The sequence below is a fragment of the Dioscorea cayenensis genome, unplaced genomic scaffold, assembly GCF_009730915.1.
Source record: "Dioscorea cayenensis subsp. rotundata cultivar TDr96_F1 unplaced genomic scaffold, TDr96_F1_v2_PseudoChromosome.rev07_lg8_w22 25.fasta BLBR01000533.1, whole genome shotgun sequence".
Lineage (NCBI taxonomy): Eukaryota > Viridiplantae > Streptophyta > Magnoliopsida > Dioscoreales > Dioscoreaceae > Dioscorea > Dioscorea cayenensis.
In genome coordinates, this window is record NW_024086924.1 from 138,397 (window position 1) to 150,449 (window position 12,053).

At 44.4% G+C, this 12,053-nt stretch overlaps 1 non-coding gene across 1 annotated transcript; it reads left to right on the forward strand.

The window, feature by feature from the left end:
- The first annotated feature begins 10,021 nt into the window (after positions 1 to 10,021).
- Positions 10,022 to 10,128, forward strand: LOC120254615. Its single transcript, XR_005534678.1, has one exon. It is a non-coding gene; the product is annotated as a small nucleolar RNA R71 (small nucleolar RNA).
- The last annotated feature ends 1,925 nt before the right edge of the window (positions 10,129 to 12,053 follow it).

Here is a 12,053-nt window from a genome sequence, read left to right on the forward strand (position 1 = left end):
CTCAAGGGAATCCATACAACAACACCTACAATTCAGGTTGGAAGAATCATCCCAACTTTTCATGGAGTAATCAAGGACCACAGAAGACCATGGGGCCATCGGGGTTCCAACAACAACAACAAGCCCCTTAAGTGGAAAACAGAATTTCTGGCTTGGAAACCCGAATGACGGATTTGGAGAAGCACTTGGCTAGATTTGTTCAATCGGCAAATACAAGGTTTGAATCAGTCGAGGCTACACTTCACAATCACACCGCCTCCTTGCACAACCTTGAAAATCAAATGGGGCAAATTGCGAAATCTCTTTTCGAAAGGCCACATGGGAGTTTACCAAGCAACACGGAAACCAACCCGAGAGAACATGTGAAGGCGATCACTTTGAGAAGCGGTCGTGAGGTTGAAGGGAGGCTTCCGAGTGAGAAGCCGAAAGAACATGCACCCGAGGTCGTAGAGGTTGACAAGGGAGCAAGCAAGGAGAAAGAGGTGGCACCCCCACCTTTCAAGCCAAGAATCCCTTATCCCTCTAGATTGAAGAATGACCAAGGGGATGAATAGTATAAGAAGTTCCTGAGTTTGTTCAAGCAACTCCACATCAACATTCCTTTTGTTGAGGCTTTGACTCAAATGCCTAAGTATGCGAAGTTCCTTAAAGATCTATTGACCAACAAGAGGAAATTGGAGGAGAGTGCTTCAGTGGTGCTTGATGCTTCATGTTCGGCGGTGTTACAAAAGAACATGCCGAACAAGAAGAAGGACCCGAGAAGCTTCATTATCCCGTGTAACATCAGCAACGTAGGTGAGGAAATGGCATTGGCAGATTCAGGAGCGAGTATCAATGTCATGTCATAAACATTTTTCCAAAAGCTAGGTTTGGGTGAGCCTAGGCCTACTCGGATGACTTTACAATTGGCGGACCGAACGGTACGACATCCGAGAGGCATCATTGAAGACGTGCTTGTCAAGGTGGACAAGTATATTTTTCCTATTGACTTTGTAGTGCTAGATGTCGATGAGAATGCAGAGGTACCCTTGATACTTGGGAGACCGTTCTTGCGGACTTCCATAGCATTGATTGACATGGACGGCGGAGAGCTCACATTGAGAGTCGGAGACGATAAGCTCACTTACCGCCTTGCTTAAGCCATGCGGCATTATCTCGATTTTGATGACACTTTCTATTTTCTAGACACTACTGATGAGATTGTTGATGAATATATACAGGAAATGTTCAACCCGGATCCGTATGAAGGTTTGTTCGACCAAGAGGAGAGCAATAAAGAAGTACTGATGCTTGGTTCGACTGGAGAGGAAACATCTACCCCGGGAATCTTGAAGATGGTGCTCCGAAAAATGAAGAGGGCTCGAAGACGCCACCGAAAATGCCCCAAGACTGTTGGAGACGTACATGAGCCAAGGGAGTTGGATGAACAATTGCTTGGTGGTCCGAAGCCCGCTAGTACACCCTCTACCCTCAAGAGACTTTGCTCATCATGCTTTCAAGTTATGGGTAAGAGGGCAACCTTCATTCATGAACCCCAGTGAGGTAAGAAAAGATACGTCAAGCTTAGTGACATTAAACAAGCGCTTCTTGGGAGGCAACCCAAGTGTTTATTGTTTTCGTACCTTTTAGTTTAGTTTGTTTGCATGAATAAATTGTTAAGTGTTGGTGTTTCAATTTTTGAGTGCTTGTGCTGCGATTTTATTGTGGATCTTTAAAAGAATTCATTGTTGGTTTTGTTGTGAGTTGGTGAAGTTTGGTCATTTGAGTTTTATATTGTGTTTTCCTCTGGTAAATTTTGCATAATAGAGCAGGCTCTGAGTGTGTGGACATGTTCTGATTAATTCTACAAAGCCTGCAGGTTTTTCTAAGTCATCCAGAGAAAACACACGGGCGTGTGGAATTTCCGCACGCCCGTGTTTGTTTACTGTGAGCTCATCCAGAGAAGGAACAGGGGCGTGCGGCTGCCCCTGTGGACGACCATGCAACTGGCGCACGCCCGTGGGTAATTTCCGCATGGGCATGTGAATTTCCTGCAGAGTTGGGCAATTTTTCCCGAGAGCACATAGGGGCGTGGACTCACCCCTGTGGGCAACCTTGTGAATCACCCACGGGCGTGGGTAATTTTCGCACGCCCGTGCGAAACTCTGTAGGTTGCTCCCTCTATCCCGAGAAAACACAGGGGCGTGCGGCTGCCCCCTGTGAGTTGGGGCATGTGAATAACCACGCCCGTGGGGAATTGGCGCACGGGCGTGTGTTAGACTTGATATTTTTCTCGGATGATCCGGGAAGCCACAGGGGCATGCATCCTCCCCTGTAGGTCGGGCGCACGGGCGTGGATATTTTCCGCACGCCCGTGTGATATCATTCAGAGTCAAAGGAGCGTTTTCCCGAGAAAGCACAGGGATGTATGTACACCCCTGTGGCGCTCTCGAAGTGAGGCACACGGGCGTGTGTAATTTCCACATGCCCGTGGGAGTACACAGAATTTCTAGAGACACGATTTTCTCCTTAAAAACCCTGTGATCCGTCTCATTCTTCATCTCCAGTCGCCGGAAAATGGTTCCCGATTATCTTTCCAACCTTTCGTCATTATTTGGAGGAATTTTCTTCGCTAATCTTACCGAATTTCAGACGTGTTCATATTCATCTTTTCGGTAATCCTTTTATTCTCTCTTCTTCGCCAAGTATGGTTTTTCACGGATTGAATACTTTTAAATGCGGGTTTTCATGCATGAAGGATGAGTAGTATGCATTTGAAGTGATTTTAAAGTGAATTGTTAAGTTTTGTTGTACACCCGTGCGGAAGTTTCTTGCTCTGCAGTTCCACACGGGCGTGGGTAATTTCCACAGGCCCGTGTGGATTTCTGCAGTATATTGTTTCTGAGATTTTTGATTGTTTCTTCTTTTGTACTACAGATATGGCACCTCGCGCAAAGAAGAACGAAGTGAAGCGCCTAAGTCTCACTTCACCCGAACCGGTACATGTGGAATTGTCGAATCCCGAGCATCAGGCTCACTTCAAGAGACTTTCACCACTTGGGTTTGGTCAGACTTGCTTCGCGGATGTACAAGTGCTTCGAGATATTCATCAGGGGGACAAGTTGATTAATGAGATTGATGAGATGTTAGCAGTGGAAAGCTGGAGGAGGCTGTTGACGATTAGTGAGCCAGCTTACCACGCACTGACGCTAGAGGTTTTAGCGTCCTTTGAGATTCGATTGCTGCATGGGAGAGTCGACACTACAGAGGCGATACAGTTTCAGGCATTCGGACATCCATTCTCCATGAGCATCACTGAGTTTTCGATTAGAACGGGCCTGTACGATGGCGCCTATACAAGTACCGTGGAGTATGGCCGACTACCAGTGGACTTTCCAGTGTCAGTCACCCCTTATCATGCGTACAGGATTTTGTGTGGACATGGAGAGTACGAACCGGGATTGTCAAAGGCCTTTAGTTTATCCCAGTTCAGTTACAGATACGTACACGCAGTCATCAGTAGATCCGTGTCAGGTCGAGCAGATAACACAGCCGTTTTGACCAGGCTGGATCTGCTTTTCTTATACTCCATGGCCCGCAATGTACCACTTCACTTAGGATGCATTTTAGCAGATGTTTTGCAGTACCAGGACCATTCGACGAGAGTGGGTCTACTATTTACTGGCCCTTATATCACCAGACTCATTCTGGGAATGGGTTTGGGCAACGCTCTACGTGGAGCTGAGAGGACAGTTGTACCCACCCCTCTTGCATTAGATACGATCAGGATGATGGGGTTGGTACGGAGGTTTGGGCCAGGGACTTACATTCTCACTACAGCTACTGCTGAGACCACCAGGAGTGAAGGAAATACTGCGGGGGGTATCCAGCAGCATCCTCCATCTTCTATAGCACCGGGTACTCGAGCCTATGACCGTATTGAGAGGCTGGAAACCAATGTTAGAGAGATTCGGACTGAGATAGCGGAGCTCCGGGCTATGCAGTTGACTCAGTACACAGATCTTATGGCCCGATTCGATTTCCTTCGAGATCTCCTGAGACTCGGACCGTCAGCTCCTCCAGCACCAGAAGACCCACCATGTGCTTCCACTTCCGCAGCAGCAGCACAGGAGCCTGAGCGCAGCACCGACACTTGACTTCTTCTTCTTTACTTTCATGCATTTTACTTTATCTTATTTTCTTATTTTTAGACTTGTTCACTCAGAAAGGACTTTCCTTCTGATTTTATGTTATTTTGCATTATCGAGTTGTATTCATTGCTTCATCTTTTATACACTAGAGTTATTTTTGTTTTTCTTGAGCTTCACTGAACCCCCTCGTGTATGTGTGCAGATGGTCTTGTCTTCTTGGAAATTGAGACTTAATCATGGGCACGGCCAAGGTGCTTTGGCACTTGGCCGTGCGAGCTTCACAACCCGTTGGAACACTACTCCCAATGAATTAGCTCCATCAAACGCAACACTAGGAGTCAGGGGAGTATTGTTTTGATTACTTCTCCCACATATATTTTTCATTGATATACATTATGAGTGAGCTTGCATGTGTACATTGAGGACAATGTACAACTTAAGCGTGGGGGGGAGTTTCATAATGCACACATCATTTCTATTGTTCTTGATTGATATATGCTCACATAGCCAATGGCGGTTCACCCTAGTTGCAATGATTGTATTCTTAAGTTTAGGAAAAATTGTTAACATTGAATGTTTTTCATGCTCTAGTTCTTGCTTGAATTTTTTTAGGAATTTTTTTGCCCGATTTACACTTAGTGCACTACTCACTCTTTGAACTCTATTGGAAACTCATGTTCGATGTTAAAAGGCACTAGTTAGGTTTATTTTTCTTGTGCTAAATTATAAAAAAGAAAAATGAAAATGAAAAAGAAGGAACAAAAATAGTTTTTATTGTTTATTTGAATTGTTGGGCGGAAAGAGCTACCACCTATGAAGTATGAAGCTACTCTCACAAGTCGGATACTAGTTATGCCCCTAATGAGAGAAAGAGCTATCTCATAGGGATGAGTGAAAGCTACCACCCGGGTAGAAAGAGCTACCACCTCAAAAGTGTGAAAGCCACCTTAGCGGCCGCTTTCGAAAGGGCTACCTTAGAGGATGTGTGAAGCTACTACCATCTTTTAAAATTTTTATCACTTGTGTAGATAAATAAGTCCCTTGCACTTAGAACTTTGAGGAGTATAACTTGGGGTGTTTTGAGTGAGTTCACACACTTACACGAAATTCGGGTTTGTTATCCTTCTTGGTTCATGTTTTTAGCTAGAGCATTGATTTTTCGTATTTAGTGTTGAAATTTCCCTTACTTGTAGAATGCTATCTTTTGTATACTTTGGTGAACCTAAGGCCAAGCACTTTCAATATTTTCTTCACGGATGCACAGAATGTTTTAATGTTTTCTTGAGGACAAGCAAAAGCTTAAGTGTGGGGGAGTTTGATAAGTGCTTGTGCGATATGAATGCGAAGCGTTCATTCCTTATGTTGAGCATTACTTTCCTCAGTTTTCTACATTAATATGTGTGTTTTTATGTTACTTTTACGCAGGTAGGGTTGTGAGGCCGAGTATGAAGAAAATGGGCCAATGTGGATCATAATGCACCTATTTTGGAGGAGATCTTGTTAAGGTTCAAACGCGAAGACATAGGTCAGGTGTGAGATGCTAGAGTGTGTGCCAACCTCCTCGCATTCGAGTGAGCACATCTATTTGGAGGGGCGCAAAGACAGTCACGCTTGAGCACATCTATTTGGAGATGCTAGAGTATAGCAACACTGTAGCAATTACTGTAGCAACACTGGTCACAGCCGGCCGAGAAATCAGAGAAACAGAGAATCCACATGGGTGTGTGGAAATTATCCACACCCATGTGGAAATTCCGCACGGGCACGTGTATCGTCCATGCCCGTGGAGTTGCCCGATTCCAGCCCTATTTAAAGCCGATTCAGCCCCGATTTTGGTATTCTTTTCTCCATCTTTTCCCCAACTTGTGAGAGAGTTTCGGCTAGGGTTTCGAGGGGTATTGGCCAGGGTTTTGGAGAGGTTCTACGGCTCCGACATCATGATTCCATTAGGAAGAAGGTTGGTAGGGGAGCTTCCATCGAGGCGTATCCTATACCGGACGAAGGAATCCTTGGACGACGAGTAGAGGACTTTCCACAAGACCATCGACACGACCATCGAGGGGGTTTCTTTATGGATTCATTGCTTTTACATTCGATTTCTTTGATTGTACTAAGCTCCATGGAGAGCTAAACCCCTAGTTGGTACTTGGATGATTGTGAACCCTAGGATGTATTCGTTTCATTGAACTTCTTTATTATGCTTTCAATAAATTGATGTTTATTGTGAGTTCCAACCTTGAATGCTTGATTGTATGAACATTTCCCCTAGAGTAACACTAGGGTTGAGAGTTCTTGTTGGTAACCTTGTGAGTGAGTGACACACCACTAGCGTTAGACAAAGCTAGGTTGGAGAGGGTTGAGAGGGTGAGTCGAGAGGTACAGGAGCGTCCACTTTCCCCTCCGACGTGATAGATTCTACCTCTGTTCCTCGAGTTTTCTGCGGCCATAATGGAGTGAATGGTCTAAGGGATGAACCTCCGCTGGGGCCTAGTTGCGCGTGCAATGGAGTGAAGCGTTGAGAGGATTTTAGTATCTAGGGGTTAATTGTGGCTAGGGACCTTCCACCTGGACCAAAGGGGTAGGTCTATATTTAGGAAGAGATTTATCACTTGGAATCCCTAGAGCTCATTGCAACTCTATGCGAGTGCGAGGTGTTGAGATTGTTCGATTTCTTCTCCGGGACATGTATAGAGTTAGGCATAGTTGACCTTAGATTTGGGACTATGTATGTAAGGATTTCCACGACTCACCATTGCATTGATTAGGAAGCATAATAGAGAGTTCTTGCACTTGAAGCGATCATCCTAGGTGAAGCATTATCCGAGTACCCCATTCTTTATCGATTGCCTTACCCTCTTCTTACTTTTGCACTTTCACTTGTTATTTTTATTGTTGAGAATTGAATCAATTTCACACTTATCACTATTGATATTCCACATAGCTAGGAATCAAATTAAGTATTTTCAATCCCTACTCCCTTTGGATTCAACCCCGCTCACCCGGGATTATTACTTCGACAAGCCCGTGCACTTGCGGGATATAAGCAAAGGGACCTTGTCAGGGAAAACCACTAGATCGACGTCTCAAATGGATGAGGAGAGGATTTAGGAAGAAAAATGAAGAGATTTGGTCAAGAATTGAGTGAGAATGAAGAGAGAAAATCGGTGGAAAAAAAGAGAGAAAAGAAGAGAATGGAAGAGAGAGAGAGAGAGAGAGATTAGAGATGGAGAGAGACTAAATGGGGGGCCCCATACATGGGCCCCCATACGACCCCGTATGGGGGCCGTATGGGCCAAAAGGCCCTCTCGGCCGAGGGTTCTCCCGTTGCAGACGGCCCCGTATGGGGGCTGTATGGGGGCCCGTTTGCGACGGCACAGAGCCTTTGTGCTCGTCTCAGACGGCCACCATACGGCCCAGTAAGGTCATATACCAATTAGAATCAATTAAAACTTCGAAAACCTGCCCCCAAATGATGAAAAAAAGGATATAGCAAGCTCGAAGACTCCTCCAAAAATGAATGAATTGAACAAAACGACGATCTAGTGCATGAATTAACACCTAAATATGAGTTTCTCAAGAAGTTGCACAACCATACCACAATTAAAACAATGAGAGCACTACGCCAAGTGTGTGAGCATGAAATTATTCAAAAGTAAAACAAGATTAAGAAATATGAGAATTGAAATGAACTAGACCTAGAATACGAAAAATGCAACCAAACACCACCAAACACTTGGGTTGCCTCCCAAGAAGCGCTTGTTTTAACATCACGAGCCTGACGTACCTCATTCCTTACCTCATGGGGGTTCAAAGAGTTTGATGCCACCCCTGGTTTCCTTTATATCATTGTTTCGTCACGGTAAATTCAGTGACAACATTGAAAAGACCTCAACTTGTTCATGAGTAGAGAGGGGTTAAAAATTTACCTTTCCCCTATGAGAAGTGGGGTGATGAAGCTTGTTACCTTTCTTCTTTCTCCCATGAATCTCCCTCCACATCTTCTTGACAAATGACTCTTTTTTTTCTTTTTCCTTAGCATTAGTGCAGGACACCCTCTCTTTTGGTTGCTTCAAATTATGAATTTGAGGATGTTGGCGAGGCTCTCCTTGTTTTTCATTCTCCAACTCTCCCAAGTATTCATCCAAGGGATTTATAGAGAGCACCTCCTGCACACAATCAGAAATCAATCTATTAGTTTCATCAACAAAGTAAAGTGTGTCATCATGATCTAAAGAATGTTTCATGGCGGCCGGCAAAGTGTACACCACTTCCTCTACTCTGACTCTTAACGTTAACTTTCCTCCTTTCAAGTCAATCAAGGCACCTGAGGTGCTGAGGAATGGTCGGCCAAGAATCAGTGGTATCTCCACATCTTCATCTATGTCCATGATGACAAAATCCACCGGAAAAACAAATTTGTCCACTCGGACAATTACATCTTCGACAATCCCACGAGGTTTTCTTGTTGATTGATCCGCCAATTGTAAGGTCATCCTCGTGGGCCTCAACTCATCCAAGCCAAGTTTTAAATACATGGTGTAGGGCATGACGTTTATGCCAGCCCCCGAATCCGCTAGAGCATTTTCTTGGATTCCACCTTCAAGCATGAACGGGATAATGAAGTTTCCCGGATCTTTCAACTTTTGTGGGAGCTTCTTTTCTAGAATGGCCGAGCAATTCCCCGTAAATGCAACCGTGCCCTCTTCCTCCAACTTTCTCTTGTTTGTGAGAAGCTCTTTTAAGAACTTGGCATATTTCAACATTTGAGTCAACGCTTCAACTATCGGGATGTTCAAGTGAAGTTGTTTGAAGTTGTTGACAAATTTTTTGAAATGAATATCCTCCTTGTCATGCTTTAATCTTGTTGGATAGGGGATTGGAGGCTTGTATTCGGATGATTCCGATTGTCTTTGTTGTTTGGGCCTTGTCATATTTTTCCTTGATTTCTTTGTCTTCACTACTTCCTTCAACTAGCTTGGGGTCTTCCCCGGAGGCTACCCCACTTTTTCTTGACACTTGGGTCAACTTCGACCCTTGTCTCCACTTGCCTCCCGCTTCTAAGAGCAATGGCCTTTAAGTGCTCCCTTGGATTTTCTTCCGTGTTACTTGGAAGACACCCTAGGGGACGTTCAGAATTTGCCTCTGCGAGTTCCCCCTACTCGATGCTCAAGTGACTTCACGAAGCTTGGAGGTTTCTCAAAATAGAACCTATCTCGGTGAACTGTCAGGCGTCTTTGAGTGAGTGAGCATTCACCTTGCCAAATTGTGCATCCATGCTACTTTGGTTAGGCTATTGAACTCGTCATTAGTACTAAGCATGAACTTGGCAAGGACCTCTTTCGATAGAAAACTTCCTCTCAAAGGCCGGTTGTTGGAATTGAGATCCTTGAGATGGTGCACCTCTTTGTTGTTGTTGGCCTTGGTTCCATGAAAAAAATTTGGGTGGTTCTTCCACCCCGGATTGTAAAGTTGAGCTATCACGGGTTCCCTTGACTTCGTTGCCCTCCAATATAGTCAACATTCTCAATGGGACGCAAAGCGAGGAGCTAGCAATTGGACATTGGGCTGCATCATGCCCACCACCACAAGTGCTACAATTCATCATTGATTCTGACCTCGAACTACTGCCCATGAGAAGATCAAGCTTCCGAGTCAACACATCAACCTTTGCGGCCAAGGCATCATTGCTACTAACTTCGTAAAGCCCAGCAGTCTTTTGTGTAGATCCTCTTGAGGCCCAATGTGATTCATTGCTTGCCATAGACTCAAGTAATTGCTCGGCCTCATCGGGATACTTGTTGCTAAGGGAACCACCCGCTGCGGCATCAATGAGTTGGCGAGTAGCATAATTCAGCCCATTATAAATTATTTGTACTCGCATCCATGAGGCAAAACCATGGTGGGGGCACCTTCTAAGGAGATCCTTGAATCTTTCATAGGCTTCAAACAATGTCTCGGACTCCCCTTGTTTAAAGGCTGAAATTTCTTGCCTCAACTTCGCCGCTTTGCTTGGCGGAAAGTATCTCCCAAGGAACTTCTCAACCATATCCTTCCATGTTTTAATAGATCCCCGGAGACAAAGATGTAAGCCAACGATAAGCTCCGTCTCTCAAAGCTGAATGGGAAATAGTCTCAAACGGATCGCATCATCGGACAGCCCCATTAATCTTGAAATGTGGAGCAAATTTGGAGGAACCGGGAAAGATGGTCATGTGCATCTTCATTTCGCGAGACCATTGAATTGAACCGAGTTTCTGGACCATGCCGATTGTACTAGCTTTAATTTCAAAAGTTGTTGGATGCCACGGATCGGTGCTTGAACACTAAACTCATCTCCCGTGAATTGGGGTCTTTCATACTCGGATAGAGTGCGTCGCTCTTCGACCCATGATTGAAGACTCTCTATCCTCAATTTCAATGTTTCTGTGTACCCGATCCTTCACCAACCTATCTCAATCTCTGATGCAAAGTTCTTTCAATTTCACTATCCGGTGTAATCAATGTCGATGGATTTGAGCGTGTCATGCACGAGTACCTTGCAAAACCAAGAAAGATGATAGAAAGTTAAGATCAAAGGGAAAAGAAAAAAATAACAACAAATAATAAAAAAAATGAGTAAAGAATGAAATGGATAGAGTAATAATCTAAAAGTTTCCTAGAATTCCTTAAAAGTCCCCGGCAACGGCGCCAAAAACTTGATTGCTTCCACGCAAATGTACGGGATCGCCAAGTAATACCTCATGTGAAGACACGAGGATCATATTCCACGGGGCTAAGGATCTCCTATTACTCCTTCTCGAGCTATTATTTAGCCTAAGATCTCAAATGATGGATTTTTACTCTACTAAAAGTAATTAAAACTAAAACAGGGTTATGAACAAATTAGAGAGCACAATCAATGAGCAAGCAAGAAATTCAATATAATGCAAAGGCCTATGGATGTGGATCTCCTTGACGGGTTATCATGCAACATGAATGATAATCTAAAGATGCAAGGGTAAACATGGACCATGAGATTCCAAGATTAGAACAACCCCAATTTCTCGGAGATTGAACCCTAATCCCATACAAACATAGATAGGAATTTCTTCCAAATCTACATTCCTACGATTGCATTAAGTACGAGGAAATCTTACTTAGTAATAAACCTACTCTTCTTTGGATTAAACCTACATGGAGGGCTACCAAACAGCCAATTTCTCGGCGTGATGATACAAGTATCCCCTTCTAATCCATTCATGATCTAATACATGCGAGCAAGTCACATCTACATGCATCACTCATAAAAGAGCTATGGATTTCTCCTTAGTGTAGCACTTAGCATGAAAACAATGGACTAGATCTCAAAATTACCCAAGCATGGAATTAACAAGTTATCATCCAACATACATGATAAAACCCCCCAAGGTTCACCAACACCTGCTGGCCTTGGGGGTCTAGTGTGTCATCATCTCACAACAAGCAATACAAACAAGCAAAACATGAAACAAAAGCATAAATGACACTCCCTAGATGAAATGGTGAAGGAGGAGGTGAAGAATGTGCCGAATGACACTTTCCCAGCCAAAGGAGTGCCAAATGATGCTTCCTCTAGCCGTGGGTCTCCTTTCTTCAAATTGTGGTAGATCTCCACTTGAATGATGTTGCCTTTTTGCCTTGAGAGTCTTGGACCTTGGGCTTGGATGATCTTCTAGCTTCCTTGCCCTTCTTCTCCTCCCCAAGGTCGCCCAAAAACTCCCAAGTGCTCTCCCAAAGTCGGCCAAGAAAAGGGCCAGCCAAAAGTCCCCTTTTTCTGCCCTAAAAGTTGGTATTTATAACCCCTGAGGCATACGGGTCGTATGGGGGTCGTATAGCACCCGAAAATCCTAGATTCGCGATCCATACGGGGTGCATACGGCCCCCATACTGGGTAGTATGGGGGTA